At 40.3% G+C, this 17,466-nt stretch overlaps 1 protein-coding gene across 4 annotated transcripts in view; it reads right to left on the bottom strand.

Annotated features, from left to right (window-relative positions):
• Window positions 1-17,466, bottom strand: part of STARD13 (StAR related lipid transfer domain containing 13) — a 295,675-nt gene that overhangs the window by 94,578 nt on the left and 183,631 nt on the right. Inside the window, exon 1 of one of the 4 annotated variants that reach the window (XM_022574638.2) lies at window positions 9,283-16,511. The exons of 2 other annotated variants lie outside the window; for them this stretch is intronic. The gene's annotated coding sequence lies outside the window, so the exon portion shown is untranslated. Of the gene's footprint in view, window positions 1-9,245; window positions 16,512-17,466 lie in introns of those variants that run through there. One more of the 4 variants, XM_089899676.1, reaches the window with a different exon arrangement.

Genomic DNA, 17,466 nt, shown 5'->3' with positions numbered 1-17,466 from the left:
AAGAGTGTCTTGAGAACTCCAAATTCATTATATTTTAGGACTAAGTTCTTTGGACGCAAGACTGCAAATTACCCCAGCCCTAAGAGAAGGAAGGCAGTAATTCAGATTGGAAAGATCTTATGTTTCAAATCTGCCCATTTCTTACAAGCAATGACCCTTGGACAAGTTAACTGTACCTCTCTAAACCTCAGTTTTTTCATCTGTAAAATGGAGATAATAGTCCTGCCTCAAAGGATGGCTGTGAGGATGAAATGAGATGATATCTATAGTGTGGTTGGCAGATGAGAAGCACATAATAACTAATAGCTTCTGTCATTAGGCTAAGGAAAGGGGTGATGAATATTTACAGGGCACAAGGGAAATGGTCTCCAAAATAGGAGGCAGATGAATACATTAGAAATTTCTATTTGTGTTTATTTTTAAATATTTTATTTAAGTATTTTTAGATATTTTAAGAAATAAATTGTTATGCCAGGATTCAATATCAGGATTTGATACAAGGTGCCCTCACTTATGATGCAAGCCTGCTGGTGGCTTCTGAGGGAGGGTGGGGGTCATAGAGTATTATGGGGGGACACTGGTCATTATAGGTACATGCACATTTTCAGTACTGCCATGTGTCACGATGTACTGCAGCACACATGTACCCGATTGAGAAAATATGTGGAATACATTGCTTACTTTTAACCAAACTAACCCTCACAAAATGGAGAAGTGACTTAAAAAGACTCTTGCAGAGAAAACATGAAGAGAAGATGACATTAATTACCAGCACAAGTTGTCAGCGAGAAGGTAACAATGCTGAAATTTCCCTACTAGGGAAATTTCCCTACTATAGTACTAGGGCTATAGCAGTCACATCTACAAGGTAAGGACAATGTAAATATGTTCAGACCAGACAAGAAGTCAGCTGGAATGATTAAAATTGTCTGGAAGATTGTTTGAAATGAAGATGTATGTAATTGTTGATGAACTTCGGCCTTTATGACTTGAGATAGTTAGTGATAGTGGAACATGTATATAACTTACAAAATACAGGGAGCTCCCTGGCAGTCCAGTGGTTAGGACTCTGCTTTCACCGCCATGGCTCTGAGTTCAATTCCCTGTCGGGGAACGAAGATCCCGCAAGCTGAGCGGTGCCGCCAAAAAAAAAAAAAAACAAAAAAACACCCAAAATACAGAAAATACAGAGAGCTATATTGGAAATACTGCTCAAAATCTTGTTATTGATAGGCGTATACATTCAAAAGACTGTGTGGCCACTGTGCTAGGGAATGTGAGTATGGGGCAGGCACATTGATTGCATGCTTCCCAACCTTTTTTGCACAACATGGCCCATGCTGCATTTGTACCGCACACTGGGATAAACGACCAGGCTAGGCTGCTGGAGGCCCAAGGTTATCAGATGGGGCCTTTGGCTACCCCAGGCCCTGCTCAGCCAGCCCAAGGGCTGGGGGGATTAGTATCTTCAGCAGACCTAAACCCATTCAGAGCATACCCATGTCCCATGAGATGCACCTCAAAGCACATTGGTTGGAAACTCAGTTTTACAGACAGATTTAGGCAGGGCTAATTATTGAAAAATACAATTATTTGGGTCTAATTGAATAAACTCTATAGAAGAGGGGACAGAAAGTTTTTTTGGTTTTTTTGTTTTTTAATATGGACCTCTTAAGAATCAGCCCAATAGAATTTGTTTGTATCGTGAGTGGGCTTGTTGAGAGAAGTTAAATATTATGCTATCTCATTCTCTCCAATCTGATAAAGGAACAAATTTTATATATTTAGAAATATTCTCTTTCCTCTCTGTCTGTGAGCACATTCCTCTTCCGTATGTTCAGCATTCAATACAGTGCTACTCACACAGTAAGTGCTACTACATGTTTGCCAAACAGACAAACAAGCCACAGTTAAGCTAAAAACACTGTTCATCAATCCTTATATTCACACCCAGTTAAGGTTCTTTTTCTGTTCCTCTCAGCAGCTAGTCCAAAACTTTGCCACTGATTACCAGTTCCCAGCCCTCATCCCATGCTATTTACTCACTCTTGGCTGATTTTACCTCTTCCTTCGATGAGGTCATCAAGACCATCCTACAAAGCTGTCTTAACACCAAATATTTGGACCTGAGTCATTTGGTGTAAACCCACGCTCCCCCTCTGCCAAGTTGTCTTTGACCTCCTCCTTATTAATCAAACCCACCAGTCACAGGCGGATGCTTTTGTTGAAATATCTCCCCTTTACCCTCCTTCTTCTGCCCAACACTGGTTCAACTAGACAGTCAACTCTTAAGCACCCCAGGCTCATCTGCACCAGAGCCTCTGCCTTTTTCTGTTTTCTCCATTTGACATGCTCTTGCCTCAGAATCCACAGATGCCCTCCTTCACTCTCCTTCCTTCGTGTCTTCATTCAAGTCACTTCTTCAAGAGGCCTTCACAGCCACCTTTTCACAAAACTTAGCCCTTTTTGTTCACATTCATACCATCTCACCCTGTTGTATTCATTCTCCTTATCAGTTGACACTAAAATAAACATTGTTTGTTTATGTTGTTCGCTGTATGTCTTCTCCACTAGAACATAAACTCCATGAGGGCAAGAACTCTGTTTTCCTGTTTTTCTTATTGATGTATCCCCATAGCCTAAAGTTGGGCCTGCCGCACAATAGGTACCCAATTAATATTTGTTGACTGAATGGAGGGATATGGGTTGTGGATGGACCTATACATGGTATCATTGCTTCCTCTCCAATCTACCCTTTTACCAGAACATTCCTCTTAAGTTACGAGTTAAAAATCACCAGTCTCCTCATAAATTGTTAATAGCCATGCATGGTTTATGAAATAATATCTAAAAGCCTTCAAAGATCTAGCCCCAATCTGCCTTTCCAGCCCCATTTCCCGATGCAGCTGTCTCCCCATACACCCTGAAGTCTAGTCATGCTGGGCACGCTGGGGGACCCTGTATTCATTCTTGAACACATACAGCACTTTAAAGTCTTCGTGTTTTCTGACATATATCCTTTGGTCTCTGAATATGTTTCCTACTTTGCCCTCAACTAACATCTATTGGTGTTTCGAGGCCATGCTCAAATGCCATATTGTCCACGAAGCTTTCCCATTCTTCCAATTAGATTTAAACGTGTGCTCCATAGTGCATTGCCTTATGACTCTAATTAGTATAAAAGTCATTCTCCCTCCAGTTGTGTCCATATCTGCCCCCAAGATGGGACTATAACATCCTCGAACAGGCATTATAGGCCCGTCTTCTTTTCACAGTTTCTCACATGTAGTAGATTATCAATAAATGTTTGTTGAAATGAAATACACAATGTCACTAGCTGTGGATTTTGAGACAAGAGAATTGTAGTAAGATAGGCATTTAGATCCTTTATAGAAGTAATACACCAATACCAAATCAGTGGATGTCAGGGAGACTGAAAAGAAAAAGAAAATTATAGCTTAAACCATCATAAAGTAGGAAACTTTAACAGTAAACTCTAAACCTATGGATATCTTATTTCTCTCTGCTGTAATGCCTGGCACAGAGAGGTCACTTAATTTGGAGTTTGATCCTCAGCTAAAAACAAACTGCTTTTATTTAAACTGAGTACCCACTAGTGTTGTTTAACCATTTTGTGGTTTTATTCAAGTATTTGCAAGGCCCAAAGAAAACCAGTCAGAATGCCTCCATGTTACATAAGGGTTACTTCTGTTCGTGGAGTAATTTAGGGTTAATTCAAGGGTATCTCATCTGCTTGCTGGGTTTCTCCTCCCCAGGCCTGTCTGTAATGTATATAGCTGCTCCCTGGCCAGGCCCAGTACAAACGGTCCAGTATGCAGGATAATAAGCACATGTGGAAAGAACAGTAGTTCTCAGGAGATTGTTCTAAATCATTGTTCTCTTGTGGGGAGTAGAGAACTAGTAACGGGTCTCCTGGAGGCCCCTCTGCAGAGGCTGAAGGGGAAGGGTACTCCCGTCTTGAACTCCCTCCCCTCTGGTTTGCTGGCTGCACTCAGGCCCTTCCTTGGCGTCTTGTCAGAGCTCCCTGGGCTGGGGATTCAAGCAGCTGGCTCTCTCATTCACCTCTAGCTCAGACAACCAGCTCGGCTCAGCTCAGGCTACAAAACCCACCACCTTCACCCCCATGTGTAGAAGCCACTCCCAAGGCATAAACTACCACGCCAGCCCCGGGAAGGTGCTTCTCCTCACTCTTTCACAACTTGACTAGGAAGGAGGCCACTTCAAGGAGCTTCCCTGATTATGAAGATTTAGATTTCCTGGAAGGTAAACCCCCCAGGACTTCACTTTCCTCGGCTCCCTCCACCCCCGACCTGACGCTCTAACATTACTCCTGGGCTTGGTTGCAGCCCGTGTGGGGATTTATTTGCCTACGTATTACTGTGTTTGTATTCATGTTTGAAGCTGGCATTCCTTCACCATTTACACAGTGAGCGCTCTGAAGCAGGGACTTGCCTTACTTATTGGGCAGTATGCCCAACAGGACCATTTAGAAATGTCTTTAAACAAGTCACATGCTTCTCTGCCCTTTTAAGACAAGATGGCCAGGCCCACTAAGGAAACGTTCCACCCACCAGCAGCCCTTTGCTCTGGCTTCTTTACCAGGGGAGTGGCATTATTAGTGGGGATGCATTTCAAGGATTATCCCAAGAAATGAAAAAAGAAAACCCTCCCTCTTGAACAAAGAGGCAAGCGATGGACGGTAGATCTCAGCAGTGAGGCCCCCTGACCAATTTATTGGTGAGGCTGTAAAACAGAGAGTGGTGTTTCTAATTCAGCTCAGTGTTCAACTGACTACACGACCCTGATTTGATAGAAGATTATTTCCAGTATTCCTGTGGTTTTTCCTGATATAACTTGCAGAAACTATTATGATAAAATGGCTTTACTTCTGCCAGTTATTCCCTGTAAAAGGAGATTAAATGAGGGATTATAAAAAGCTTCCACAATTTACATAGTTTTCCTCAGAGTCATTTAACACGTAGATTCAAGTTTTCCCTTCTTAACTGTTTTTAAAATCAGTTGAACAAAAAAGTTCAACCATTAGAATTTCCATCTCTGTCAGTCACAGTCTATTTTTTTTAATAAAAATGGATAAGACAGGCTTTTTAGGCCTCTCCGAATGCTAAGATTATTGTTTCCTTAGAGAGTTTTAAAACTTTGGCCTCAAAGGTTACCTTATTTTCAACATTTTCTAAATTAAAGAAAGGAAGAATGGTAAAATTGGAAGCCTGGTAAGAAGTTGAAACTTGATTGCTTTAAGTATACCCTGGTTCTTTGCAAAGAATCTAAAAAAGGCAGCATTGAGGTCAATACAATTATATATAATTGATCAGGCAAGCCCCTGATTATTAAAAACTTTATTATGATTATTAAAACAATGCCAGTGTCTTATTTGCCATTTTTCATATTATTTATGAATAATATCATGTTAACTATCTTTGTTCAGAAGGCTTTATCTACTTTTTTGTTTGTTTGTTTTAAACCACTCCCTTAGGATAATTTCCTAGAAGTGGATTTACTGGATGAGAGGGTTTTGATAAATGCGGCCAAACTGCTTTTTCAAAAAGATGGCTATATGTTCTTTTTAAAACATATCTAGCCACAGATAAATCAAGGCTCTCTCCAAACAGAGACAGTTGATTGACAGTTTCAATTTTTAGCTAGCTAAGTGTAATTAGTAGGGCTTAGATAGGACTAGTAGGTTAACCATTTGTCTACTGGTGATGGCATACACAGTTTTTCTAAAAACTAAAACAGCCTAAAACAGTCTACATGCTATTACACTCTAATGGTCAAATTATTCCAGACACACAAATGGGTACCCAGACTCTGTCCCAAAAGGTGTGTGATTATAGTATACCACGAACTAGATAATATTTTCAGAAAGATACAGAAAGACTGTATTCTGTATACACTTGTACATTCTGTATAATGTTGTTCATTCATTCAACAGACATTGCTTGAACACCAACCACTTATGAGAAACTATGGTAACCACCAGGGAAACAAAGAAACATGGAGTTTTCCCTGTCTCTGAGGAGCCTACAAAGGGAGAGAGATATGTAAATAAAGAATGAAGTAGAAGATAAGAACTCCATCAGAAGTTATACTATGGGAACCATGAACGAAGAAGCTTCTGACTCTACGGAGGAAGAATATTAGGGAAGGCTTCAAAGGCTGGTAATGTTTAAAGCTGCTTCGGAGGATGAAAAGAACGATAAAAAGTAGTAGAGAAAGTATTTAGTGGAGACCGGGACTGGAATGAGCGGAGCATGGAGGTGTGGAAGCGTCAGGGTCAAATCGGTGGGAGGGGGAGGAGGTACATGATGGTACACTGATTAGTTCTCTCCATGAAGGGCTCTAGGGGTTCGAAAGAGGGAGGAGATCAGAAGAGGGTCAAGAGAAGCCTCTGAATGATGAGCAGGATTTGTTAAGGAAGAGAGGAAAGGAATATTCCAGGAAGCGAACAAGTGACTTTAAAGTTTTCTAAGTGTTTTCACACATATTATGCCATTTGACCTCCACAACAACCTTATGTGGTAAGGTAAACATTCTTATACATTCTTTTTTTTTTTCTCATACATTGTTATTCTCATATTGCAGCAGAAGAACTACGAGTCAGTGAGCTTAAGTGACTTGCCCAAGGTCAACACAGTTGAGTGTGGGCAGCTGTGCTTCAACAACTCAGTGAATGGTGCCCAGCGGGATGGTTTTGTTTGGAGTGTGGCGTATTGGCCGCTGAGATTGGCAGGTCTGACTTCTGACTTCTGATGCTGTTTGCACTATATTAACCTGCTATCATGTTTATCACTTCAAATGAAAATGGTTTAAAATGAAAACACACTAATGGCTCCTATCTTTTACTTTTAATATTTTATATACTGTTGTTTTTATTAGAATATTTTGGAAAGATGCTCTCCTCTCTCTTTCTCTCTCTATAGACATATCTCTATACCTTATATGAAGATAAGAATGTATTTATTTAAATATGGTGTATATGTATACATAACATGTTAGAAAATATTAGGTAACTTAATTTGCACTACCATCCATTTCCCTATATTAGGAACTTTAAAAAATTATATATATTTAAACGTACTAGATCAAAGCAGTGCTGCACCAATTTTAGCCCAACTTCTACAACTTCAACCTATTTGAGGGAATTCCTGGTATTTCCCAATGCCAGGAATTGTGATGAGAAAATCAAAGGATAATTCCACATAGAGGAAAGAGATGAGTACAAGTACCTTCAAGAGTAGGCTGCTGCAAACAAAAGTACTACTGTGTAAGATTATAGGATGTTGTTTTCAGTGACCCAGAATTTTTCAGCTTTTTTCAGTCTAAGGAAACAGAGGCAACTTTAAAAATGACATATATACTAAAAACTAACAGTGCAAGACACATTATAAATATCTTGCTGACATTTGAAATGTCTCTGGGAGTCAAAGAGATGGCTAGACTTATTCACTATATTTTTAAGCAGTGAAACTGATTTATTAAAAGGTTAGCTCTCTTCCTCAAGGTTGCCACGGTAGGCAGCACAGGGTAGTGGCTGAAATCCAAGGCTTCTGACTGTTACCTTGGTCCTTGCAATAAATTCAAAACGTCTTCATCAGGTTTGACATGGGTATTGTCAGAAATTGGCAAATATTCTTTCCCACATTAGAAAAACAGGTCTGGATGCTACCCTGCCACACGTCAGCATATGTCAGCACATGTGAGTTTAGCTCTCGCAGAATATACTGGCTGGCGTATCTGATACCCTCTCCCACACACAGATACGAGTCTACACATCAGGAAGAGTATGTTCCAGAATTTCAGAGAGACCATCTCGCACACATTTCTAAATGACTGCGTAAGTTACAGTGAGCCTACGGAGAACCCTGCCTACTGATATTTTCTTCATCTCATTCTTCAAATCTAGATTATAGGAAACAGGTTAGACTTCTGAAAATACAGTAAGACAAAATGTTCAACTTTCAGTTTCTGACTCCCCCAATAAGAAAAGACATCAATGTGGCATTTACGATGAAATGCGTGGAAAGGGCCCTGTAGAAACAATATGGTTGCTCGTAATGGCACAATCTCATTCAAAGGTGCCAGGAACACTAATGAGACCTGGATGTCAGGAAAAGCAGAAATAGATCAATACTTCTCCCCCACTTGTAGTTGCTCCACCATCAGTCACTGCGCTTGCTCTATGTAAATGAAATCAATCAGCAAGGATTTCTGTAAAATGCATAAAACAGTTGTCTTCTAGACTCTCCCAGAAGATAAATGATTCCAGACGTTGGACTGCAGCCATTTTCCCACACATGCTACAAAGTTCTGACATCCATATTGGGCCATAACACTGAGTGGTTTTGCAAGCTTACAGCCAGTGCTTCCACTTCTGGTTTGGACTAGAGAGCTTGCTAACGCAGATGCAAAATAAGTCCCCTTTTGACTGTGTAAATTGTAAGAGAATTGCCTTTTTCTAATACAGGGGCTCCTGTGATCCACCTCAAAACTTTTTGCTATTGCTCACATAAGCTTATCATTCCAAATCACTGCTTTAGATCTCTTCAGAATTAGACCAATCCCAGACTAATAAAACATATGACCTGTGGCATCAAATGCAGACCTCTTAGATGTAAAATACAACAACAAACAGCACAAGTCCAACTTTGTTTTAAAACTAACACGTTTGGAAATGTATTAAACATACACAGCAGAATTGTTTTATATGGCAGCTTATAAAGAAGATCCAGAAGCAGCCTCCTTTAAAAACTACGTCAACACAATAACATTATTAGGAAAGGCATGTAGAAGTTTAGGTCATATTCATGGCTATTTATGTAACCGATCTCAGGGAATTAAATATCCAATAGACAGCATTTTCTGTCAGCGTCTTAAATCTGAGAGATGGGTACTTTCTCACTAAATTGCCTTTGAGGAAAAATACAGGTAATTTTGCCCACAGTTCAAAAAAATAAGAAAAAAGTCTGATATCAATAGTCTGAGATAAAAGCAATTCTCTGAGGTTAAATAAGAGTAAATAAGTATCTTACTGTAACTTTCAAATGTTTTTAAAGTGAAAAATTAAAATGAGAGGCACTGCTTTAAATTTTAAATCAAGTTCTTGTTAAAAGATTGTCCTTCTAAATATCAAGTACACCACAAAGAAAACTTTATGTATCCATAACAAAACTCTCAGTACAAATAGGAAGTAACTGTTGTCTTACCCAGCGCCAGAACCTCTTCTATGGAATACAAACTCACTTTGTTTAAAACGTCCTTAGGCTGTGCTGTACCTTTGAAACAAAACCACTCTCTTCTTCATTTCATTTTCTGCTTTCTTGAAAATCGCTTCTCCGAAACTGACAGATGGTGCATCTGTCACTGAGTGTTTCCTGTTCGTTATCTCTGCCAGCTAATATTTCCCCTGTGCTTAGCTGTTGTCTGTGAGACTGTTCCACATCATTCTAGCCTGATCAATGGTGTGCCTGGTTTGAGGTTAGTCTTGGTCCCGCCTCCAGCTCTAAGAGAAAAAAACGAAAACTCACAGCTGGATTTCCTATAAATCCTCTCCTTAAAATCTGGCTCTGTAGCTATGGCACATACTAGAGGAAAAAGCTGCCAGTCTGTCACAAACCAAGGGGGGGGGTGATCCTTGCCTAAGGTCCCCCCATGCCAGTGCCAAGTGTGTAGGTTATATAACAAATCCCATGGTAACATGGCCTGAAACTACACAGGACAGGAGGAAGCATTTTAACCAGGCTTAGGTTTTTCTATGTAATGACACTCAAAAGAAGATGCCCATGACTGAAACACACACACACACACACACACACACACACACACACACATACACAAGCATGCACCCATGACGGAATAATTTTTAACATGTTAAAATTATGAAAACTGATTCCAAGGAGAAAATGGAAAAAGAAAAAGCACCAAAATAGGACATTATAAAATTGGTGTACTTGTACCTTTCTATCCTAAAACAGAGGTCGTTATTCACATTCAGATGACATTTCACCCCCTAAGCGACAGGACTGGCTGATATTTATACTACCGATGAACTTGGTGAATCAAGAGAAGGTATGGGATGCATTTCAGGTTCTAGATGAGAGAAGACTGGTCTACCAAGTAGAGCTGACTGTGTAACACCAGTCTGCTTTGTAAATCTTTAGCACACAGCATGCATTTTTAGGCTTACATATTCTGCACAGTCAACAGTAGTCAAACCTTATCAGGTAGAAAGGCTGCACATTTATTGCAAATAGCTATGTGAGTGCTACTAAAACCAGGCTAAGGATTTGAAGACTGCACTAGGATCCAGAGTCAGAAGACTGGATTCAAGTCTCAGTTTTGTTTCTTGAACAGTGTCCTTGAACACGAAAAGCACAGAGTAAAGCTCTGGAGACCTGACAGGTGATTTCAAAATTAAATTAAGATGATAAAATACTGTGTTGTTATTATTCAACTTTTGTATTGTTCTTTTCAACAACAGAGAGAATATTAAATAAGTATAAATATTTAATCTGGCAAAGGATGGTACCAAACAAAATACCACTGCCTGCGATAAGGAAAGCTAAAGATAAAAAATTCTGGGAATAAAGTGCAGGGTATAAAGTGCATGCTGAGGATAAGAGTAACAGATTTTGAACATCTGAACTCTATCGTGAGGGCATACATGGTGAGCATAGGTCAGAGTGGGGTTGCGTAGTAAGTCTGAAACCTTAGTTCTCCTTCCACATTTTCACAGAAGAATCCTGGAACCGTCATCTGTCATTTATCTGTGAGTCCCTTAAGAGCAGGGACATACACAATTGGTGTCTGTTGAATAAGTGAGAAACCGAGCTAGATAGAGCCACTCACTGTAAAGGAGGAACTGTAGATGATTATGAGAAGCCCACGGTTGAAGTTGGAAAATCTGATTCTTCAAGGCTGAGACTACCTGTGTGTCCTTCCAGTTCTGTCAAATGTGAGGTTGGGCTTTGTAGGGAAAGAGGCTTTTTGGGTCACTGGAAAGAGAGGAGCTTCGTTTGTGGACCCCTGATCTGGTCCAGCTTTCTACACTCACCCCTAACCATCTCCCCTTCCTCACTTCCTCCCATGAGAATGTCATCTGCTGACAATGAGCCTGAGTCAAGAACCACGATGTTGGTAAACATCCCTTTAATGAAAGTACGGGGATTGTTAGGGTGAATTCTTCCTAATAGGGGATGAAAGTCCTTGTTTGCTATGGCTGGCAAGAAGGAAGCTTTCCAAATCCAGAGGAGCCCTGTTGCACGTGGGCTGGGTCAAGGGCAGCTGTGGACGCCACCAACAGTAAGGAAAGGCGGATGAGATGTGCTCCTGCCCCTACGCCGCCTGCTTCCTCACTGCCAGTGCGTTTCTGAGTTCTCGACTGAATACACTGCAAAGTTAATGTACTTTCATAATGTCTTTGGGTGTATGATCTCTTTCCCACAAGCTGAAGAATGGTACCAGTTTGGGGTAAGAGAATTTGCCAACTGCGAAGATCTAACCGGATGAATACTCTTTTAAACCTACAATGTGCAAGGCATTCTACTAGGCACCTCAGATACATGCTTCCAGCAGCAGGTTTACCATGGAACGAAGGATTACAATCCAAAACAGGATATGAGAACAGGGGGGGAGAGGAAGAGTGCAGCTGGGGGCTCAAGGCCGAAAGGTCACATCTAGTTTAGGGAATGGGGGTGGGAGAATCCAGAAAACATGACTAGGGTGGCAGCATTAAAGTTTGGGAAGGATCTACATGGGCAGAGGTGAGGGAGGACACTTCAAAGAGAAGGACACTCCTACAGGAAAGAGTGAGCTCGAAGGCACAGAGACAGGAGCAAGGCAAGCTCCAGAAATAGTGAACCACTATTTCTGGTTCCCTAAGCATAGGGAACGTGTGGGAGAACCATGGGGTATGAGACTCCAGCAACAAGGAGGAACCATACTGTGGTATGGTCTTGAATGCTGGGACGGGGTGTGGGGAGTGAATACTAAGTTCAATCAGTGATCATGGAAGTTTCTGAGCATAAGTGTAACATAATCTGAGCAGTGAGATCTAGAAACCATATTTAGGATGGTCTATAAAGGAGAGGGTAGGCAGACTGACCCACTTAGGAGGCTATTGTAATAATTTAAGCCAGAGGTCATAAATACTCAAACTTGGAGGATGAGGGTAAAAAAAGGAAGGGTGCTAGAGGCAGCTGCATAGGTAAGAGAGTCAAAGGAAATGAGTCAAAGCAAATCCCACTTTAAGCAATTTTTCCTGGAGATATTTGCAGACAGATATACAAACAAATACAAGTTTTAATTTCAGCATTGTTTGTAATCGTCAAAGATTGCAAACTACCTAGTGCCCACCAATAGGGAACTTACAAATAAATTAAGGTACATTCATATAATGAACTTCTATATGCAGGCATTTAAAATATATATGCAGTTACAGGAAAGCTGATGTAAGCTGATATAGGCTGGTGATAGGCACCAGATTGTCAGTGGTTAAGGAGTATGTGTAGAAGAGAGAGAAGTTGTAGGCAAGGAGTGAATTTATGGCAAAAGAAGGAAAATATTGGGGAGTGGAATGAGTACTGGGTGGGGACCTCAGGATTTGGATTTTACTTTCAAACTGGCACCTGTATTCCCCAGAACCAGGTCAACCTAGGGCTGTGCACTGTATAACCTACCCTTATGTATGTGTCAGCTTTGTTCACAACCATCAATTTGAAGATGCCAGAAACCTGCCTAATCCACCCCTGCCCATGTTTACGGTCAAAAGCCCAATCCCCATGTGCCTGGGCAAATCAGTAATTGAAAAGGAACACCATCCATGTTTTGGACAAAAATGTTTTTAAGGATTATACCAGCTGGCAAAGCAAATGGCACGACATCTGAAGCTTCCCATTTTTATCAAACCCTGGGCATAAGAAGCCAGCTAAGCATCACAAGCAATATCCATGCCCAGGTGTAAGTACAGTGCAAGTGCATACATGAAGCACAGCAATAGTAATTAGGCCTGATCTGCTGGTCCTCAGTCTTGTAATCCTTAAGCTAGGGACTGATACTTCAACCATCAACTCCCTTCTTTTCAACCATAGACATCTTTAATGATCACATACAAGAAGTAAAGTCCAGCCTCACAGAAGGGGTGTGAAACTTCAACAGCAGACCCTGGGGGTCTATGGCAGCTGTGTGTTGTTTGAAAGGGAACTGCATTGATCCAAAAGGGAATGGATATGGCTCCTCGGGGATTTCGTTTTCTTTTTTGCACAGAGCCAGGCCTGACGATTAAACATTTCTCATCAGCTCTGTTGAGAGGAAAACATACTGAGAAAATGGGGACTCTAAAGTGGAATGCAGCACATCATGGGAAGAGCCTTTCTAACTTAACATACAGACGATTTGCCTCGTGTGCAGAATTTGTGCAAAGCAAATTAAAAGTAGGATCTCGCAGCTGGTGAGGGCAGTATGGCTTCATGTTCTAGAGTATTTTCTCTCTTCCATGCAGTGAAAAAACTGAACTTCATGTCCCAGATGCCTGGGTTCTAATCTTGACTCTGCCAGGTACAAGCTGTGTAAGCATGGACAAGTTACTTGAGATTCCTCCTTGTTAAATGGATAACAACAGTACAACTCTTAGGGGTGTTGTGAAGATTAAGTGGGTTAATAGATGTAAAATGCTGGGAACAGAGCATGGCATAAACATTCAATAGGTGTTATCTATCATTCCACAGTGAGAATTTTAAAATATAGGTGAATACAACTACACTTAAAGGGTTGAATCTGATTAATTGCAATTCAAGAAACAGAATCCTCTGTAAGAAGAGCTAATTGCAGTACTCATCTGTAATTTACTTTAAAGTACTTGAGTATATATGGTTGATGTTACATGTGTGTTATTTAGGTAAAGCTATAACCCCGGTGCTGCTAGTATATGATGAAGCATTCAAAGCCTGAGACAATCTAGCTGGCTTTCTAAACAGGGAGCCTGAACTTCAGAATTGGCTGTTACAAACCCTGCTGGTTCCATCTCTCCATCAACAATCTCCAGCTACCATTCTGAGTGTCAAAAATGGGTTTCAACTGGTGAAAATTGTTACGTTGCCTAGCATGCTTGGTGGACTTAAGGTGTTCAAAAGTACAGACTGGCTCAAAGTATTTCGGTGTAAAAATCCAGTAAGACCTTTACCTGCACCTCTGGTGATAATGTCCTAGTCTAAATCCCTAAATAGTCCTACACATGTAATCAGTATGATTTGGTTATAAGGTTTTAGTGAGAGTAGTAGTTGATCCTCTTTTAACTCAAAACTTGCTTCTTTGGCCACCCTTATTTACCAAAAAGAACCTAGGAGTTGTGCACAACCAATTTGATAATTTTAGCTCACTTCCACAGCCATGACTTCTAGAAGATTCTGCTTGCCTGATGCAGGCTATAAGGGTGAGACAATCTGTTTTTGGAATCTGGGTGTTTGCCTCAAGCCTCTTTTGAATCTTTTATGTAAGGCTGTGGTTGAGCATCTAAAAGGAAAGTGAAGAGCTGGGACTCCTTGAAGCTTATACACAAGTTACACGAATCGATTTATGTTGGGGGAGGGGTGTTTGCTTGTTAATAAATGTCTATATACCTGACAGAATTTGGTCCTACATTGAGTTATCAGTATGACTTGGTTGTGAGGTTTGGGGGAGAGTAGTTGATCCTCTTTTGCCTCAAAAGTTCTTCTTTGGCTACCATTACCGGGCAAAAAAGAACCTAAGAGTTGTGCAGGACCAATCTGACCATTTTTGTTCACTAATAAAGACAGCATGGGGCATGGAAGCCACAGGTCAGCAAAAGTTCAAAGTTTGCTCGACCAAAAAGCCCAGGACAAAGATGTTTCTTTTGGTCATATCTGGTTTAGATCTTGAATTCTAAGTAATTCACCAATTTCTTGGCAAAAAGAAACTAGAAAAAACACATCAGAAATGTACTACACAGGGCTTCCCTGGTGGCGCAGTGGTTGAGAGTCCACTTGCCGATGCAGGGGACGCGGGTTCGTGCCCCGGTCCGGGAAGATCCCACATGCCGCGGAGCCGCTGGGCCCGTGAGCCATGTCCGCTGAGCCTGCGCGTCCGGAGCCTGTGCTCCGCAACGCGAGAGGCCACAACAGTGAGAGGCCCGTGTACCGCAAAAAAACACCAAAAAAACCCAAATGTACTACACATTATTTGCTTTATGCTATGAATATAATTATAATAAGAAAATAAAGGTCTCATCCTGCAGTATAGGTTCATTCGCTTTTAGTAAATTTTTGTTATCCTCACAAAGTAAAATCAAAGACTATCTAATACATTATAATAACTAATAAAAGTAAACTTTAAATATTTTTTCTTTAAAATATTTTAATTACACAAAATAATGCTCATTTTAAAAATTCAAACAAAAGTCCCATTTATATCCCCAACTCCTAAATCTACTTCCCTCCCTGGAGGTAATCACTATTAACAGTTTAGTGTCTATTTTCCAAACTTTATATATATGTAATATACATGTATAACATTTTATGTATATGTAATATATACATACACATATTTTATATGTGTAAAATATACACACATATGTTTCTACATATATGTACATACACCCATACTGCACACCCATGAGATAATTATTCTTACATAAATAGAATCATATTATATGTATTATCTAAAGACTTATTTTGTTCACTTAACAGTCTTGGATATCTTCAGATGAACCAATAAGAAAGCTACTAGGCTTAATCCAATGGAACCCCAGTGACTATTTAGTCAAAAGTCTGGTACCAGGGAGGCCAGACCAAAGAAGCAGCACTTCTCCAAAATGGAGTCAGAAACACGCCTGTGCTTTTCTGGGTGGGTCACTTGACAGACCTGTCCCTTCTGTTCCTCTCCTAAGTTTTACATCCTGGGCAGTATGGAAGAATAGATGGATGAATGAGTGAAAACACAAACTCATAAGTTAAAAAATTAATTGAGTGTAATTCAATTCCTTTACTTGCTGCAGGTGACAGACTGTCCTTCTAACATGCACACAGGTATCTGGAGTATGCCTGCCTTTTTTCTACTGCATTTTAAGCAGAAAATAAATACCACCTTCTACTGTTGAGTTTCTCTTACTTATGGCAATGGAAATGTCAAACTTCCAGATCTGGATATTGAGTTGCTTGGGTGCACGTGTCCTCGGAGCATAAGCAAGCAGCAACGTGTGCTAGTTTGCAGGAGTCCTGCAGACAGGCACAGGCAGGAGCAGGCGTGCACAGTGAGGGCTCTGTGACTTCCCACAGTCTCTGGGGTCATGGAGCCCATTTTCAAGTTGCAACTTGTGGTTTTCAGGTTCTCAGGATACTGTGTGTGTCTCCAACACAATTTCAGTAGCAAACATTCCAGGTAATGTTGAAAACCAAACAAACCCGAGTTTATATTGTGCTCTAAAAACAAACTCTCCCCAAATCTCTTTTCTAGCATTTAATATTCCTAAACATGTAAAAAAAATATAGATAGATAGATAGATAGATCATATAATTTCTACTACCGTTAATCCCTTTTCTTTCTCTGGGGAAAAATTACTTTTCATTATAAAATTACAAATTTTTTCTTTGTTGTAAGTCTTGTTTAACATGGAAAGTTTTGTGAAGCTGTTATGTTTTCAGGTGGAAGCAATCTACCCCCATCTCTGATATATTCTCATTTTGAAGCAAATCAAGGTAACTGGCTTGGCTACTTGGATTACTGACTCTGATTTTTTTTTCTTTTTTTTTAAACTTTCTTTATCTGAAAAGATTACATAATAAAAGCCTGACTGCACATCTGCAGCAGCTGGGTTCTGAATGAACCAAAGGAGCAATGACAACTGTACATGGAATTCAAATGATAAGAACTTAATTCCACATCAGGTACAGTTTAAAAATGTCAGCACTGCCTTATCTATGTGATGTTCCACTGTACATGTAGGATTTCTACTTCAATATTTGTAAAATTCCAAAAGTTATAAACTTTTGGTTTACATTACCTAGAAAAAAAGAGGGAGTAATAGGGGGAAAAATCTTGTCAGCAAAAAGTCGACTGTGCATTGAAAAGTTGTATTGAAAATGGAGAAAACAAAATCATGTGGTGCAAGAATAACTTTGTTCACAAAAGCAGGCTCAGAAGGATATAAGCTATGAAAAAAAGAATCTTTATCATAGCAACATCTTTCCTACAAATCTGAGGCTCTAGAGAGCTGGCTTGTGGTTTCTGTTGCCAAGAAATGGAACCTACTTTGGCACTCTTGTGGTAGGAAAGGTATACGAAGTTCTGGCATTCATCAGCTGAGGCCAGAGAAAGTCAACAGGAGGGCAGAAAGTATACACTACCTGCTGGGGCGATGCCAACTTCACGCATAGTGTACATGACCATTCTGCAAGAATGGATTTGCCTCTTGGA

The sequence above is a fragment of the Delphinapterus leucas genome, chromosome 18 (assembly GCF_059928025.1).
Source record: "Delphinapterus leucas isolate spDelLeu-1000000601 "Yukka" chromosome 18, BTC_Dleu_Yukka2, whole genome shotgun sequence".
Lineage (NCBI taxonomy): Eukaryota > Metazoa > Chordata > Mammalia > Artiodactyla > Monodontidae > Delphinapterus > Delphinapterus leucas.
The sequence above is the reverse complement of the archived record's forward strand: the minus strand, read 5'-3'. Positions and strand labels throughout refer to the sequence as shown.